Here is a 15,944-nt window from a genome sequence, read left to right on the forward strand (position 1 = left end):
GAGAGGACTCTCTTTTTTACACTTTACCTCTTTTTATCCGTTACCATACATTGCGTATGTTAAGTTATGAAATAGATGTCTACTTTAATACTCTGAGATCAATTTAAAAGTAATGAGCTTGAACCAAATTTCAATGTGACTCAACATTATCCTTTTTAGCAGTTCTGTATCCAAATATAAATAACGTTCTCGTGAATATTGCTTAGTGTTTAACCTGTAACTTTCTTTAGTGGTAGAGGTCACATTAACGCCATATTGTCTAGGTTTGATGCTTATAGCACATAAAATGTGTGTGTCTGTGTGCATAACTATGCCTGGTAGTGAGTTTTAAATTTTGCAAAGACAGTTATATTTAATCTCATAAACAGACTCTTGTAATAGTTTACGTGTTTATTTAATATTCTTCCTTTTGCAGGTTTGTAATATTGTTTGTACATCTTGCTTATCAACTGGATGAACATTTATTTAGGAGTTAACATATTAAGGTAAGATCCAAATTACTGGGAAAAGACGCTCTTAAAGGTAGCCATGAGACCAACAATCCTCTGTTTGGAGATGTTGCCAAAACGAGCAGATTTCTCCCCGTTCGCCACATTGAAGTGGGCGATATCGGGGCTGATCCGATCGTTGGCCTATCACAACTGCCAGATATCGATCGGGAAAGCCTGCCAAATGGCCCCACACATGGGCCAATAAGCTGCCAACTCGGTCTGTCGGCAGCTTTATCGGCCCGTGTTATGGGGGCCTTTATTTTGTTTAGCTGGCATGATTAAGCTTTTGCCTCATTACATATGTATTTATAAATAAAAGTTAAGGAAACATGTTGTCTTTTACACACCAATATCTCTGGCCTATATTTAGCAGGTACAAAGTTTATTAAATTAGTTAGGAAATGGTAAAAGATGGTAAAGGCTAATGCCAGACATGGCATATTCTGGCCTGCGGGAAGAAAGAGGCTAAGAATCAGCCCTAACACCTGGAAACCGGCAAGGAAAAAGGGCTGACACAAGATGTAGGGCTGATTCTTGGCCTGCTGGCTGAGAATACAACCCATGTCTGTCATTAGCCTTAGGAAATAACAAGAAAAAAAATCACACTAAAATATTATCGTTGTTAAAGACATGTTATTAATTAATACCAAGTAATATTTCTACTATGTAAAAATAATTGTTAAGGCTATATAATGAATATTAGCTTACTTGAGTGAGTAGCATTATTGCTGGAGAAAGCAATACAAGCAATAAACTCCCATGCTATTCCCCATTGTTACAAATGGACGAATGGGGGGACTAAGTAGTACGAATAACGTAAGAATAATTATAAATATGTACGCCGGATTCGTGTATTGCTGTATTTATATATTAGTGTCAGAAAAAAAAGAGTGTTACAGAATTATAGTATATAATATATAATAATATATAATATAATAATATATATTATATATATAATAATATATGATATATATATATATATATATATATATAATATATGATATATATATATATAGGCATATACACACACACACATACACAGCACCCTACACACAGGGCTGGTTTTCGGGTAAATCCACTTTGAGGCAACAAGCCCCAATGCTGCCACTACAGTGCTCACTCACTTGAAGCAGTCAAGGTGGCCACATCGCTAGTGCAGAGAGAGCTTATTGCCATGAGCAAGCCAGTTACTTAGAGGAAGCGTTTTTTTGCCACCCCGGCTGCTCGCTGCTGCCTGAGCAGGGTTCTCACCTTTGCCTTTGTGTCAGAGAACTGGAAGCCGCCAACACAAATCTCAGAAGGTGTTTGTTATGGGAAATAACTGGAACAGTATGTAAAGGGTTACAGCGTGGAACCGTGCTGTGATGTGGATAGCCATTCCCATTGGGAGAGGATATGGCGGAAAGCCCCGGGGTGTACCCATATACGATGGTAAGGGGGCAGACCATGGTGAAAATAAAGCAGGTTTATCTTGGAAGCTTGCAAATACACAGGAAACAGTTCAAAATAAGGTAATTAACGCAGGAGTGAGGATAAGGACATGCTGGAAAAGGCAACACAGGAAGCTTTGGAATCCCAGTGAGCTTGGATACAGGTAAGGAATCACTGGAACAAGATACACGACCAGTACAGGATACGATTTACGATTAATGACTCAGCCCTGAGCAAAGCTCAGGGCGGGGTTAATAAAGGGAGGTAATTTGGGAAATGGGAACACATGAAGGGTAAACAGGGTTGGGTGGAGAATGGGGAGGAACACACTAGAACTGTGACAGGTACTGATAACACAAGACACACAAGGGTAAGGGATCAGCCTCAGAATGAGCCCCCAGTGGGCTCAAAAGAACACACAATTCCAGGAATCTGGGAAATAAAGGGTTCGAGTCCCGGCTGATTCCTTACAGTACCCTCCGTAAGGGGCGACCCAGACGAAAGACCCCATCCTTTTTGAGGGCCTATTCCACACGGGGAGATAGCGACGCGTTTGCGGTCGGTGGCGACAAAGCGTCGCGACGAGTCGCCGCGACGCTGCGCAGGCGACAGTTTTGTATGGGCGCCTATGTAAAAACGCCTGTGGCTAACCAACGAAGGCGATGCGTCTTTTCACAGTCGCCTGAAATGCGGCTTTTCAGGGACTGTTGAAGAAGCGCATCGCCCTCGTGTGGTTAGCAACAAGCGTTTTTTACAATAGGCGCCCTTACATAAAACTGTCCGCCTGCGCGCGGTAGCAGGCGACTGTCACGGACAGCTTTGTCGCCGCGCCTGCTAAACGGTTCGCTATCTCCCGTGTGGACTAGCCCTTAGTCCATATGACTGGAGATGGGGACAAAAGTTTGCCAGGGTCAAAGGCTGGGAGAAGCCGCCAGGGTGATCGGAAGCCAGATCAGAGAAGTGCGCCAGAGTCAGGAGCCCAGATCAGAGAAGTCGCCAGGGTCAGGAGGCCAGATCAGATGGATGGCAAGAGGTCAGGAGCCGGAATTATTCAGAGAAGTCGCCAGGGTCAGGAGCAGATCGAGATGGATGGCCAGAGTCAGCCTGCATAGCAGAAGAACGCAGCAGAGGCACCCATTACAGGTGGCGGACCCAGCAGAGGCAATGTAATTGTTCTTACGCAACACCCAAATCTACTGATCCTGCAGAGGTGGTGCGTTCTTTCCGTCGATCACCGGCAAGGTCCCCTAAGCAACGTGAATCGGGAGGGTGTTCCCCCCGAAACGTTGATTGGTGTGGTGAATAAACAATAAAGTGAGGGGTGACCCCCACTGCAAAAGAAAGAAGTGTGTGCGGATCCTTTTATCAACATTTCACGGCAGGGACCTAAGCAGAGGCACCCATTAACAGGTGGCGGACCAGCAGAGGCACCCATTACAGGTGGCGGGCCACAGAGGCAACGCATTAAGGTGGCGGACCAGCAGAAGGCACCCATTACAGGTGCGGAATTGCCGCAGGACACAAGGAAGACCACCACTGAATAGCAACAAGACTGGTAGACTCTGGACACCAAGAACTATCCAGATCCCTGCAGCAGGAATGGCAGGTTATGAAGTAATTTGTCCCGTGGCCCAGAGGCCATGGTAACACAGGTCCTGCACTAGGCTGAACCCCCAGCACGGCTGTTGACACAGAGGCTGGAAGCGGCAAGGCTGCTGGGCAACAGGAGCTGCAGACGGGAATCGCTACTGGCAGCAGGAGCTGGCAGGAACGGGACACACTGGCACAGGAGCTGCAGAACGGGACCACTGACAGGAGCTGCCAGGCGGACCCTGGCACAGGAAGGCTGCAGGCGAGACGCTGCACAGGAGCTGCAGGACGAGACCGCTGGCACAGGAAGGGCTGCAGACGAGACCGCTGGCACAGGAGTTGCAGACTGGACTGGTTAGATCTGGAGCTGAAAAACGTAATGGGAGACAGGAAATTGACAAGAGACAGCTTTCGGGGAGCCGGCACAGGAGCAGGGCAGCTTTCGGGGACGCACAGGAGGCAGCTGCTGGGGGTCTGGCATTGGAACAGAGGCAAGCTGCTGGGGGGACCGACACTGGAGCAAGAGACCTGCTTATCGGGAGCTGGCACTGGAGCAGGAGGCTGCTTTCGGGGAGCCGGCACTGGAGCAGGAGGCAGCTGCTGGAGGACCAACACTGGGAACAAGGAGGCAGCTGCTGGAGGACCGGCACTGATACAAGAGGGCAGCTTTCGGGGAGGCCCAGCACTGGACAAGAGGCAGCTGCTGGGGGGCCGGCACTGGAACAAGAGGCAGCTGCTGGAGAAACCGACACTGGAGGCAGCTGCTGAGAAGTCAGCAGCACAGGAACAGGCAGCTTTCGGGGAGCCGGCACAGGAGGCAGCTGCTGGGGGTCTGGCACTGGAACAAGAGGCAGCTGCTGGAGAACCGACACTGGAGGCAGCTGCTGGAGAACCGACACTGGAGGCAGCTGCTGAGAAGCCGGCACAGGAGACAAGACAGGCTGGGAAGCCGGCACAGCAGACAGGACAGGCTGGGAAGCGGACAGGCTGGGAAGCCGGCACAGCGGACAGGACAGGCTGGGAAGCCGCACAGCGGACAGGACAGGCTGGGAAGCCGGCACAGCGGACAGGACAGGCTGGGAAGCCGGCACAGCGGACAGGAAAGCCGGCACAGCGGACAGGACTGGGAAGCCGGCACAAGCGGACAGGACAGGCTGGGAAGCCGGCACAGCGGACAGGACAGGCTGGGAAGCCGGCACAGTGGACAGGACAGGCTGGGAAGCCGGCACAGCGGACAGGACAGGCTGGGAAGCCGGCACAGCGGACAGGAACAGGCTGGGAAGCCGGCACAGCGGACAGGACAGGCTGGGAAGCCGGCACAGCGGACAGGACAGGCTGGGAAGCCGGCACAGCGGACAGGACAGGCTGGGAAGCCGGCACAGCGGACAGGACAGGCTGGGAAGCCGGCACAGCGGACAGGACAGGCTGGGAAGCCGGCAGCGGACAGGACAGGCTGGGAAGCCGGCACAGCGGACAGGACAGGCTGGGAAGCCGGCCACAGCGGACAGCCAGTTGGGAGCCAGTCGTCGGGAAGGTCCAGCTGGACACTTGGGTAGCCGATGCTCGCTGCGAAGCCTCCTCTCTGGGGGTACTTAGGCCACGGCAGAAGCCCCACTTCTGGGGGCGCAGGACAAGGCCAGAAGCTGGGCCAGCACTGGGAGGTAGCTGTTGCACGAGGGGTAGCAGGACCGGGAACAGAAGCAGACGCGCTGTGGGGTAGAGGGCCCAGGAATAGACTGCGGAGGATGCTGGTGCTGGAACAGGAGCAGACTGCAGAGGCATAGCTGGCCCTGGAACAGGAGCAGACTGCAGAGGCATAGCTGGCCCTGGAACAGGAGCAGACTGCAAAGGCATAGCTGGCCCTGGAACAGGAGCAGACTGCAGAGGCATAGCTGGCCCTGGAACAGGAGCAGACTGCAGAAGCATAGCTGGCCCTGGAACAGGAGCAGACTGCAGAAGCATAGCTGGCCCTGAACAGGAGCAGACTGCAGAGGCATAGCTGGCCCTGGAAACAGGAGCAGCAGCGGTGGGAGATTTCAAAGGCCAAGAAAACTGGAGGTGGACTGACCAACACAGGCCAGATAGCAGTTTGTAGCTCATCTTCGCTCGAATCTGAATCCTCCCAGCCCACATCGAAGACTGAATCCTCCCAGTCATCGTCAGAGAGAAAATCCTGGTAGACATCATCACAGAAATGGGAGCTGACTTTTTGCCTTCATTCTCGCCCACCCCAAGGGAGTTGTAGTTCCACATCGGGACAAGAAAGCATGGAGGGCTCTCCAAGGGCTTCTTGTTTGGCTGAGTCATTCTGTAAGGGTTACAGCGTGGAACCGCTGTGATAGTGGATAGCCATTCCATTGGGAGAGGATTATGGCGGAAGCCCAGGGGTGTACCCATAGATTGGTAAGGGAGGCAGACATGGTGAAAATAAAGCAGGTTTACTTGGAGCTTGCAAATAACACAGGAACAGTTCAAAATAGGTAATTACCAGGAAGGTGAGGGATAAGGAAACAATGCTGGAACAAGGCAACACAGGAGCTTGGAATCCAGGAGCTTGGGATACAGGTAAGGAATCACTGGAACAAGATACAGCGACCAGATACAGGATACGATTACAATTAATGACTCAGCCCTGAGCAAAGCTCAGGGCGGGGTTAATAAAGGGACGGTAATTGGGAATGGGAAACACATGAGGGTAAACGAGGTGGGTGGAGAATGGGGAGGAACACACTAGAAACTGACAGGTACATGAAACACAAGACACACAAGGGTAAGGATCAGCCTCAAAGAGCCCCCAGTGGCTCAAAAGAAGCACACAATGCCCAGAATCTGGGAAATAAAGGTTCGAGTCCCGGGCTGATCCTTACACAGTAGTAGCAAACAGTAGGGGTAGTGTGAATGTTTGAATCCAGAATTTCTTGAAATTCTTCTGAGTCCTGTCTACTGATATAGGAGGGAAGGTAAATGTCCAAAAGTATTAGCTGCTGCCTGGTTTTTGAAGAACTGCATGGGATGACTGATGAATTCATGAGGTTTGTGAGGTAATTTGAGATTAATGGTGACCAGTTAATGGTGAGTCCAAGTAGATACCATGAGTAAAATGAATAACTCCTATAAATGAAATTGGTTGACCAGAAACCCCCTGTATAATATTCCTGCATTGTCAGAACTATATTATACCAGCTGTATCCTGGCAGCAAGTGCTAATAAGCATATCCACCCATGGATATGTTGTGTGTTTATGCAATGAAGCCACATTTTGCTTGCTACAAGTGTTCAATCTGCCATGTTCAACTGAAATGTATTCTTATTTGAGAAATCTAAATTTTCAAAACTCTAAAGCTAGCCACGCACACAAATGAAAACATGAAAAATAAGTTGCATACCAATTTCTGACCAATATTCATGTACTATAGGATCCAGGCAAGTTTGAAAATGTTGCAAAATGCTGGAATCTACCAAAATGATAATTACAGTTTGGCACAGATGGAAGGAGAAGAAAAACCTAAGCTCTCCCTTATCACTGTTGACCCCATTTCTTAAGAACTCGAGATTTACTCTAGGGACACAGGTCTCCTTTTATCAAATTTGGGAACTAAGGGCCTCTTCAAGATTTATGATGTAATATCTCAAGATAATCATAAGATGCTTCAATTTGCTGATCTTCAAGCCAAGCTACCTGAAGTTCCTTTAAAATTGTATGAATATCTCCAAGTAAGACATTTTGTGCAACCATTTCTTTAATAACCCAGGTAATCTGGCTCTCTCACCTTTTGAGATAAATAATTATTGCAGGTTGGCCCCAAAAAGCATTGCTGTCAAAAATGTATAAATTTTGACTACGATACCATCTACAGCTTTCATAAAACACACAGATTCCAGCATTTTGCAACATTTTCAAACTTGCCTGATCCTATAGTACATGAATATTGGTCAGAAATGGCAGGGCTTCATATATGTCCAGAAATTGGTATGCAACTTATTTTTTCATGTTTTCATTTGTGTGCGTTGGCTAGCTTTAGAGTTTTGAAAATTTAGATTTCTCAAATAAGAAAATATATATATATATAGATATAGATATAGATATAGATAGTGATATAGATAGTGATATGGTAAAGGAAAATGCATGTTAGTTCAGGGGTTAAGGGCCCTGGAGGAAGGTATGGCAGTTAAGAAACTGCATTGTTTAATGATGTTCTACAGGGCTTTCCCTTGTGGTGTGAAGCGAACGAGGCGAGAATTATATTAATCCCTAAGGAAGGGAAGGACCCCACCCTCCCCTCCTCCTACAGACCGATTTCTCTTCTAAATCAAGACCTGAAATTATTAACCAAAATTATGGCAGACAGGTTTACAACTCGTTCTCCCATATATACTTACCACTCACCAGGTGGGTTCCTCAAGGGACGCTACCCGGTCCAGGCCCTCCAGACGGCAATGGCTACCCTGTATCAATGCAATCTGGAGAAAAGAAAACATGGTATATTAATTAACTTGGACGCTGATAAAGCCTTTGACAGATAACACATACTCACATAAAAAGACTACTTAAATTTCAAACACTTTGGCATACAGATGCTCAACTTATTCGGACCCCTATACTCACATTCTTACACCCATGTTACGGCTAACGGACTGAACTCCCCTAGATTTTTGATACAGAGAGGCACGAGACAAGGATGTCCTCTTTCACCACTACTTTTTAATCTTGCTTTGGATCCTTTACTATGTCATTTACTTAACGATGACACCTTTGTAGGTATCCGAGTTGGCACACAACAAGTCAAGCTAGTAGCATATGCAGATGACATTCTCCTTTTTATAAACGAACCTCGGAACAGAAACTCCCCGCAATCCTACACAAAATAGAGACTTTCGGAACCATAGCAGGATTTAAAATCAATCTAGGAAAATCGGAGGCCCTACGTCTACAGCACACCTCCCCATCAGATTGGGCGAACCCATTTCCCTTTCAAAAAGCCACAACACATATAAAATTTCTCGGAATCCGACTGACACAACATCACAAAGACATGTATAAATCCAACATTAGACTTACCATAGATCAAATTGAACAAGATACCCGCAAATGGATAAATACAAATCTTACCTTTTCAGGTAGGATTCACTTTATTAAAATGGTGATTTTCCCCAAATTACTCTACAAATTACAAATGTTACCATATCGCATATCCTCCGCAGACAACAAGCGACTACTACACATTTTCAGATCCTTTATCTGGCACAAAAAACGTCCAAGAATAGGAGTCGCAACCCTTCACCTACAAAAGCAGGATGGTGGACTTAATCTTCCAAACATATTGGAATATAATGACGCAGCTCTCCTTAGATATGCGGGGATTGGCTCCACCATCGACACATATATACCACGGCCCTTTTAGACGAAATTTTAACAGAGGGGAATTCGCTTAATTCACTTTTGCATACGCCACTTCAGGATGTTCCTAAAGACACACAGGATAATCCTTTATTTATTCACACATACAGAACCTGGCACTCCATCCGCAAGAAAGCTAACCTTTCCCCCTTTAATTCGATAAATCTTACCTGGTTAAATAATAAAGCGTTCCCCCCCGGCCTAAACAGTATTCTTTTTACATCATGGCAGACGAAGGGCCTAAAAAACATGAAGGATATGATCACAACTGCCAACACCACTCCAACCAACCGCGACCCTGGTCCAAACATACCCCTTTTTGCAACTTCACCTATTCTCCTTGTTACAACTTACGCACTTCATCGCGACTCAATTAGCTAAATTAACAGATGTAGATAAGACCAACCCAATTGACTCGATCTGGCCAAAACATGACACAATTAGATCAACTGCACATATCTACAATCTAATCAGGGACGACCATTGATGTGGACAACACCACCACAAGCTTTACGAGATGGAAAACAGTCATCCCCAATTCAGATAACGTAGATATTCTTCGTTATCACACCCGAATGATGAAGCTACTACCAGCTAGCACATACCAAGAAATGTCCCTGCAAATATTGCATCACACCTATTTGACTCCTTTGAAGAGATTCCATATTGGCACGGCGGTCTCAGATAATTGTTTAAAAATGCGGGGACTCGAGAGCCGATATAATACACTGCCTTTGGTCATGCCCACTCATGCAACAGTTCTGGAGGGAAGTCGCCAGTTATTGGGAAACTCTGTCGGGGAAAACTCTAACCATTCACGCTACTTGGGCCATCTTTAGCAAACTAGAGCTTACCTTCTATATTTCCAAACCAGAGCGGGCTTTGGCTGAAAGGCTGGCTGCAGCGGCCAGGAAAGCCATTTTACATACCTGGTTGTCTCATCTTCCTCCACCAATGTCCTTGGTACTTCAGAAACTGCAATATATATTTCACTTAGATGGATAGAAACCTTAACGAATAAGGAAAGCCATACGGACACATTTTTTGATACCTGGCTGACGCATATCAACACACTCCCACCGCACACTAAACTGCTGACCGTTCAAACTTTCAATATACTACCTGGTATGACAGGGAGCTACTGCTGGGGTCTGATCTTGTCTGTGAGGCGGAACAACAGCTGATGCATAGAGATGATCAACAACAATCAACTTTTAATGGGACCCCCCAGGAGCCACTCCCTTAATCGACTACTAACAGGCTCTCTGTGAGTACGAACCTTTTTTTTACTTTTCCCTACTGTTGGTAATTAATGATAGGCTGGATCGTTCTTCACCATAAATAAATGGCTACATATTTCTCTGGTCCATTCTTTCCTGGTCACTTGACAACGGCAGAGAATGCTAACTATAGCTCTTGCCTTCTACTCCTTTGTTCTACCCTTGACAAATTATTGTTATCTTATTTACCTTTTTTTTTTTCTTTGGTCATGATTTTGTTTATTTCTTTTATTTGTATTCTGGAAAAACTAATAAAAACATTTGTGAAAAAAAAGAAACTGCATTGTTATTCTTCTTTAGGGTATCCAGGGCTGGAATGGAGGGAAGGATCTGGGCGGGCCTTCCATTCCACTCCAGACTGACCTGGGTGTGGTGTTAGCTACCTGCTCATAAATTAATCAGGTGTCTAATTTCAGTGTGTGTGAGGGGCTGAGGAGCCTGCTGTGAACTCAAACTGAGAGTGACACAGAGAGATCATTACAGATTTGCCTGTTTAAAACTACAAGCCTGGAGCCATTGCTTTGTGTACACCAGACACTGAGGAAACTGAGCTGAATCAGTAAGTGCTGGACTGTGATACGTTTTATTTGCTTTATTTCAACCTGCTGAAACCTTTTCTTTATGCTGTCTGTGTGAACGGCTTCAAATAAAGCAGCCCAGGCTGAATTGGACTGAACTAAGGCTCTGTGTGCTGATTCTGTGCTACAAAAGTGCCGTGGTCAAGATTCCTGCTACCTGAAATCTCACAATATATATATATATATATTATGTCGCTGGGAGCAGGAACTTAATGTCACCTTGACATTGGATAGTAATAGTAATTAGGAGTGCTCTACCTTCATTGAACCCGTGTGGGTCTCAGGTGCTGAACTGGAAGACCCTCGTCTGCTTTTTGGGTACACTTCACATCCAGAACAAAAATCCAGCAGCACGCTTGAATTGATGCAATAATCCGTAGTGTTTATTAGCCCATATATGAACAAACAAAAGGGCGACGTTTCGGGCCCTACTGGACCCTTTATCAAACCTTGACATTGGATGACAGGGAAGCTATTTGGTCAAATGCTAAGAAAGGAGTTACATGTGTAAAACAAAAGGAAAATATATATAAAGTCATGATGCAATGGTATGTGATGCTGTTAAGCTGGGCATAGACGCAAAGATCCGATCGTACGAATCAATGTACGATCGGACTTTCCCATCTCCCGACCCTCCACTAACCATAAAGATCAAAGTCTTACCATTCCGATCAAATAAAGTAGTAAAATAACAGATCAATACCTAAAAAAGAAGCCAGCGCCACAGGCACCGGGCAAAACAAACAAATATAGGGCAGTAACGTTTTGCAAATGACCCCCTTATTTCTGTGCACAGGTTTTATTGTAACTTCACCGTGCTATGTGTAACCCCTTCTTATCCACCACCACAATTATATATAGCCTTTAAGGGAGAGGGGTTTCTTCTTGCCTCGCGGGCCTTACAGATGGATACTCACAACCATACGGTTCAAATAGGCGTAAAAAAATCTTTGTTGTCCCAGCGCGTATCCTTTAGAACTGTGAAGTAGATGCGGCAGCGAAATAGTGTAATATTGCCTTTCAGAGGCTTTGAAGCCTCTGACGAAGTGATAGACGAAACGCGTAAGGCACGGAGCACGGAATAGCACGCCATAGGGAGAGTGACCCGCCGATATACTGCAAGGGACCCTAAAGCCACGAGCGCTCTGGCAGCAGGATTTCCGATTGTGGATAGGCGTGGAGAGAAAGCCTCTCTAGGACGATATGCTATACATGCTATTATTGCGGAATGCCATGTGAGTGCAATTTTAATGTTACATTTTTAAATATATTAAAGGCAATATTACACTATTTCGCTGCCGCATCTACTTCACAGTTCTAAAGGATACGCGCTGGGACAACAAAGATTTTTTTACGCCTATTTGAACCGTATGGTTGTGAGTATCCATCTGCTATATATAATTGTGGTGGTGGATAAGAAGGGGTTACACATAGCACGGTGAAGTTACAATAAAACCTGTGCACAGAAATAAGGGGGTCATTTGCAAAACGTTACTGCCCTATATTTGTTTGTTTTGCCCGGTGCCTGTGGCGCTGGCTTCTTTTTTAGGTATTATTTTGTGGACTTGAGGGATACAAGTGAGAGCCGGCAGGGGATTGCGAACACAACCAAACCTAGGACTATAATTTGGACTGAAAAGAACAGATCAGCCAATGTTCTACCTCTGACAGCAATCGTACGATAGTTATGTCTGACAAAGCTGGTGATAGTCTCCCACTGAAAATCGTACAATCGGCAATACACGCAGAGACATTATCGGCAGCCGACAGAAATTTTCTAACCTGTCCGATCGACCAAACGACCGATCTCCGCCGGACGAAAAATGTCGGGACTCTCCACACACGGTCTGAAAATCGTAAGAATCCACGATTCGTACGATCGGATTGTTCCGTCAATGGCCAGCTTTAGGCTTAATAAAATATATCCACTGATCTCTAATCAATGCTGAAGGGGTTGCCCTAAGACAGGCTTGTTATACCATATATTATGGGCCTGTCCAGTTATTACCGCTTACTGGGATGAAATCCACGGCATAATGTCAAAGGTCACCTGCAAAGATGTAATAAAAGACCCTCTAACTTTTCTATTGGGGAAACCTATTGAAGAGATCTCTAGATCATCACAGGTATTGGTTAATCATATATTAACTATAGCACTTATAATGTTAGCAGCTAAATGGAAATTAACTGAGCCCCCATCCATTAATAACCAGTGTAGTAACCACATTTTACAAGGTATAGCTTTGTTTTTTGTTATTTGTTGTTTCAACATACCGTATATACTCGAGTATAAGACGAGGTACCTAATTTTACCTACGAAAACTGGGAAAACTTATTGACTGGAGTATAAGCCTAGACACAACTACAGCCCTGTCTCCCAGCAGCGCACATTCCGCCAAAGCGACCCCTCCAGCGATCAACTTCTTTGCAAAGTTGATGGTGATAGAGAATTGCCAAACGGATTACTGTGTGCATTGTCCCACTGTCCCACTACCATGTGCAGAGGGTGCTGTGTGATATTGCCATCACTGTTAATCTTTTGTATAACCAACAGAGGGCACTGTGTGATATTGCCATCACTGTTAATCGTTCATATAACCAACAGAGGGCGCTGTGTGATATTGCAGTCACTGTTAATCTTCCATATAACCAACAGAGGGCGCACTGTTATTCTTTCATATAACCAACAGAGGGCACACTGTTATTCTTTCATATAACCAACAGAGGGCGCTGTGTGATATTGCAGTCACTGTTAATCTTTCATATAACCAACAGAGGGCGCACTGTTATTCTTTCATATAACCAACAGAGGGTGCTGTGTGATATTGCAGTCACTGTTACTCTTTCATATAACCAACAGATGGCGCTGTGTGATATTGCAGTCACTGTTATTCTTTCATATAACCAACAGAGGGCGCACTGTTATTCTTTCATATAACCAACAGATGGCGCTGTGTGATATTGCAGTCACTGTTATTCTTTCATATAACCAACAGATGGCGCTGTGTGATATTGCAGTCACTGTTATTCTTTCATATAACCAACAGAGGGCGCACTGTTTTTTCATATAACCAACAGAGGACGCTGTGTGATATTGCAGTCTCTCCCCAAGCGAACTGTTGGTATAGGAATGATTAAAAGTGACTGCAATCTCAGCTACTGCCCGCTGACTCTAGTATAAGCTGAGGTAGACTTTTTCAGCACATTTTGGATGCTGAAAAACTTGGCTTATACTCGAGTATATACGGTATATGAAGATCTCCAGAACGAACTGTGTATGTAAAAAGGGCATGAAGCAGTGTTTACATATGTGGCAGTAGACAGACTTGTATTATATCATGTTCATATGCAATGTACCATAAGCATGGAATGTATTATGTCTCTCTTCTGGAAAAATCAATACTTAATAAAAAAAATTAAGTTACAAAAAAGAAAAGAAAATGTAATTTGCTGATGCACCATGTCGGCCATTGCATTGACAGATGAGGAAGTAGAGTGGAGCTACTATTCACTTCCTGCCTTTCCATTTGTTTGGCTATTTGCCTGAACAATTGGAAGATCAGGAATGTGGCCATGGCGTCTCTGGCTCCTTGCTCCAAAAATAATGGCATAAAAACCCCACAAATTATTGCCTATTTATCAAATCAACGCTACATTGTTTTGCATGGACTAATGGCAGTTAATATTATATAAAAAAATAATTAATGCCAATAATTGTAATAAAACATGAATAATTTACTAATGATTCCTTTTTCATATAAATTTGCAGTGGCATTAACACAAATAATGAAGATTTATTGCAGATTATCAATATAATAAAAATTTAGAGTGTTAATGGGCAATGAGTTAAAGACAAATTTCCCTCAATTTAGTAAATGGACACCTTCCTTAAACAGAGTTACCAGAGCATACAGCTGGTGGGAGTTTATTCTAAGATCAGAATGGATGAGGATGGTAGGATTCTCATGGTTTAGTGGCATCAGAGCAAGTGTGTGGCTACATCCATTCTAAATTGTGCATCCACAACTTTTACTCACCTCCTTAAAGCCTTTATTTTTTTCAAACTCTAGCTGTGTAAATTCTAATTTTGATTGTCTTGAGATGCACATTGATGCATATTATCTGTACCAGGCCTTGCAGTTGGGGTGTTGTGGAAGAGGAATGAATCAAGTATTTGGTGCAGTTGTGAAGGAAGTTTGAAGAGTAGCATCCTGGTGAAGGGGAAGTTAGTCAAATTGGGCACTAGGAGCAGAAGTGTGAGGGCAGGGTTCTCTAATGGGGAAGTTGGGGTAGTGATGTGCAGCTGTAGAAGGGAAAGGGAGAACTGAGATGTGGACATAGGAAGGGACTACACTATTATTGTGGGTCATAGTGAAGACTACGAGTGGCATGGAAGTGGGCAGAAGGGTGATTTTTGGGTGTATTATAGTGTTGATGTGTGTTAAAGGGCACCTATCACACCCAAAATCAAATGCATATTAACAATCTGACCAGTACAACACAAACACGTTTAATCAAACTACATATATCGTTTTTTGAAAAAAACTGCAGGTTTTAAAAAATCCCTTACTTTGTCAAATGGGTTCTTTCACTGAGGGAGGCCATACTGAGACTATAACAGACTATAATATGCAAAGTTCAGGAGCATGCTCAGATTGTAACTGCTTTGAGTATTCTACCCAGAATGCCTTGTTTTAGTAAACTCCTCCACTAGAAGTATCAGGAGATTTCCCTATCTTGTCCCCTGCTGGTGCTAACTTCCAGCAGGTGGCAGCACTACTGAACAGCAGCTACCACAGAGGTTTGGCTGATTTGAAAATAGCTTAGAAGGGTTGATAAGCAAACAAGGAATTTCAACTGAGCATGTGCGAGATTTCAGAGCTGCAGTTGGCTGGGAAGATATAGGTAGGAGGAGCCAGTGAATTCCAAGATGCCTGCTTCAGCTAGAACTGCAGTGGTGATAGGGGAGATCTTGCAGAAGGTATAGTGAGCTGTGATTTACATTATACAAACAATTCTAACTGTTTTAAAAATTGGATTTCTTGAACTTTCACATAGTGTATTTACTTAGGAAATGATTTTAGTTATGATTGGTGCCCTTTAATGAGAGAATCTTAACTGTGTAGAGAAAAAGGACTGCAATTTACAAATGGGCAAGCAATGCATTGAAGAAACT

At 44.8% G+C, this 15,944-nt stretch overlaps 1 protein-coding gene across 7 annotated transcripts in view; it reads left to right on the top strand.

Annotated features, from left to right (window-relative positions):
• The window catches only part of LOC108705632, a 147,635-nt gene that overhangs the window by 107,576 nt on the left and 24,115 nt on the right, over positions 1-15,944 (top strand). The window lies entirely within an intron of this gene.

This window comes from Xenopus laevis, chromosome 6L, assembly GCF_017654675.1.
Source record: "Xenopus laevis strain J_2021 chromosome 6L, Xenopus_laevis_v10.1, whole genome shotgun sequence".
Classification (NCBI taxonomy): domain Eukaryota; kingdom Metazoa; phylum Chordata; class Amphibia; order Anura; family Pipidae; genus Xenopus; species Xenopus laevis.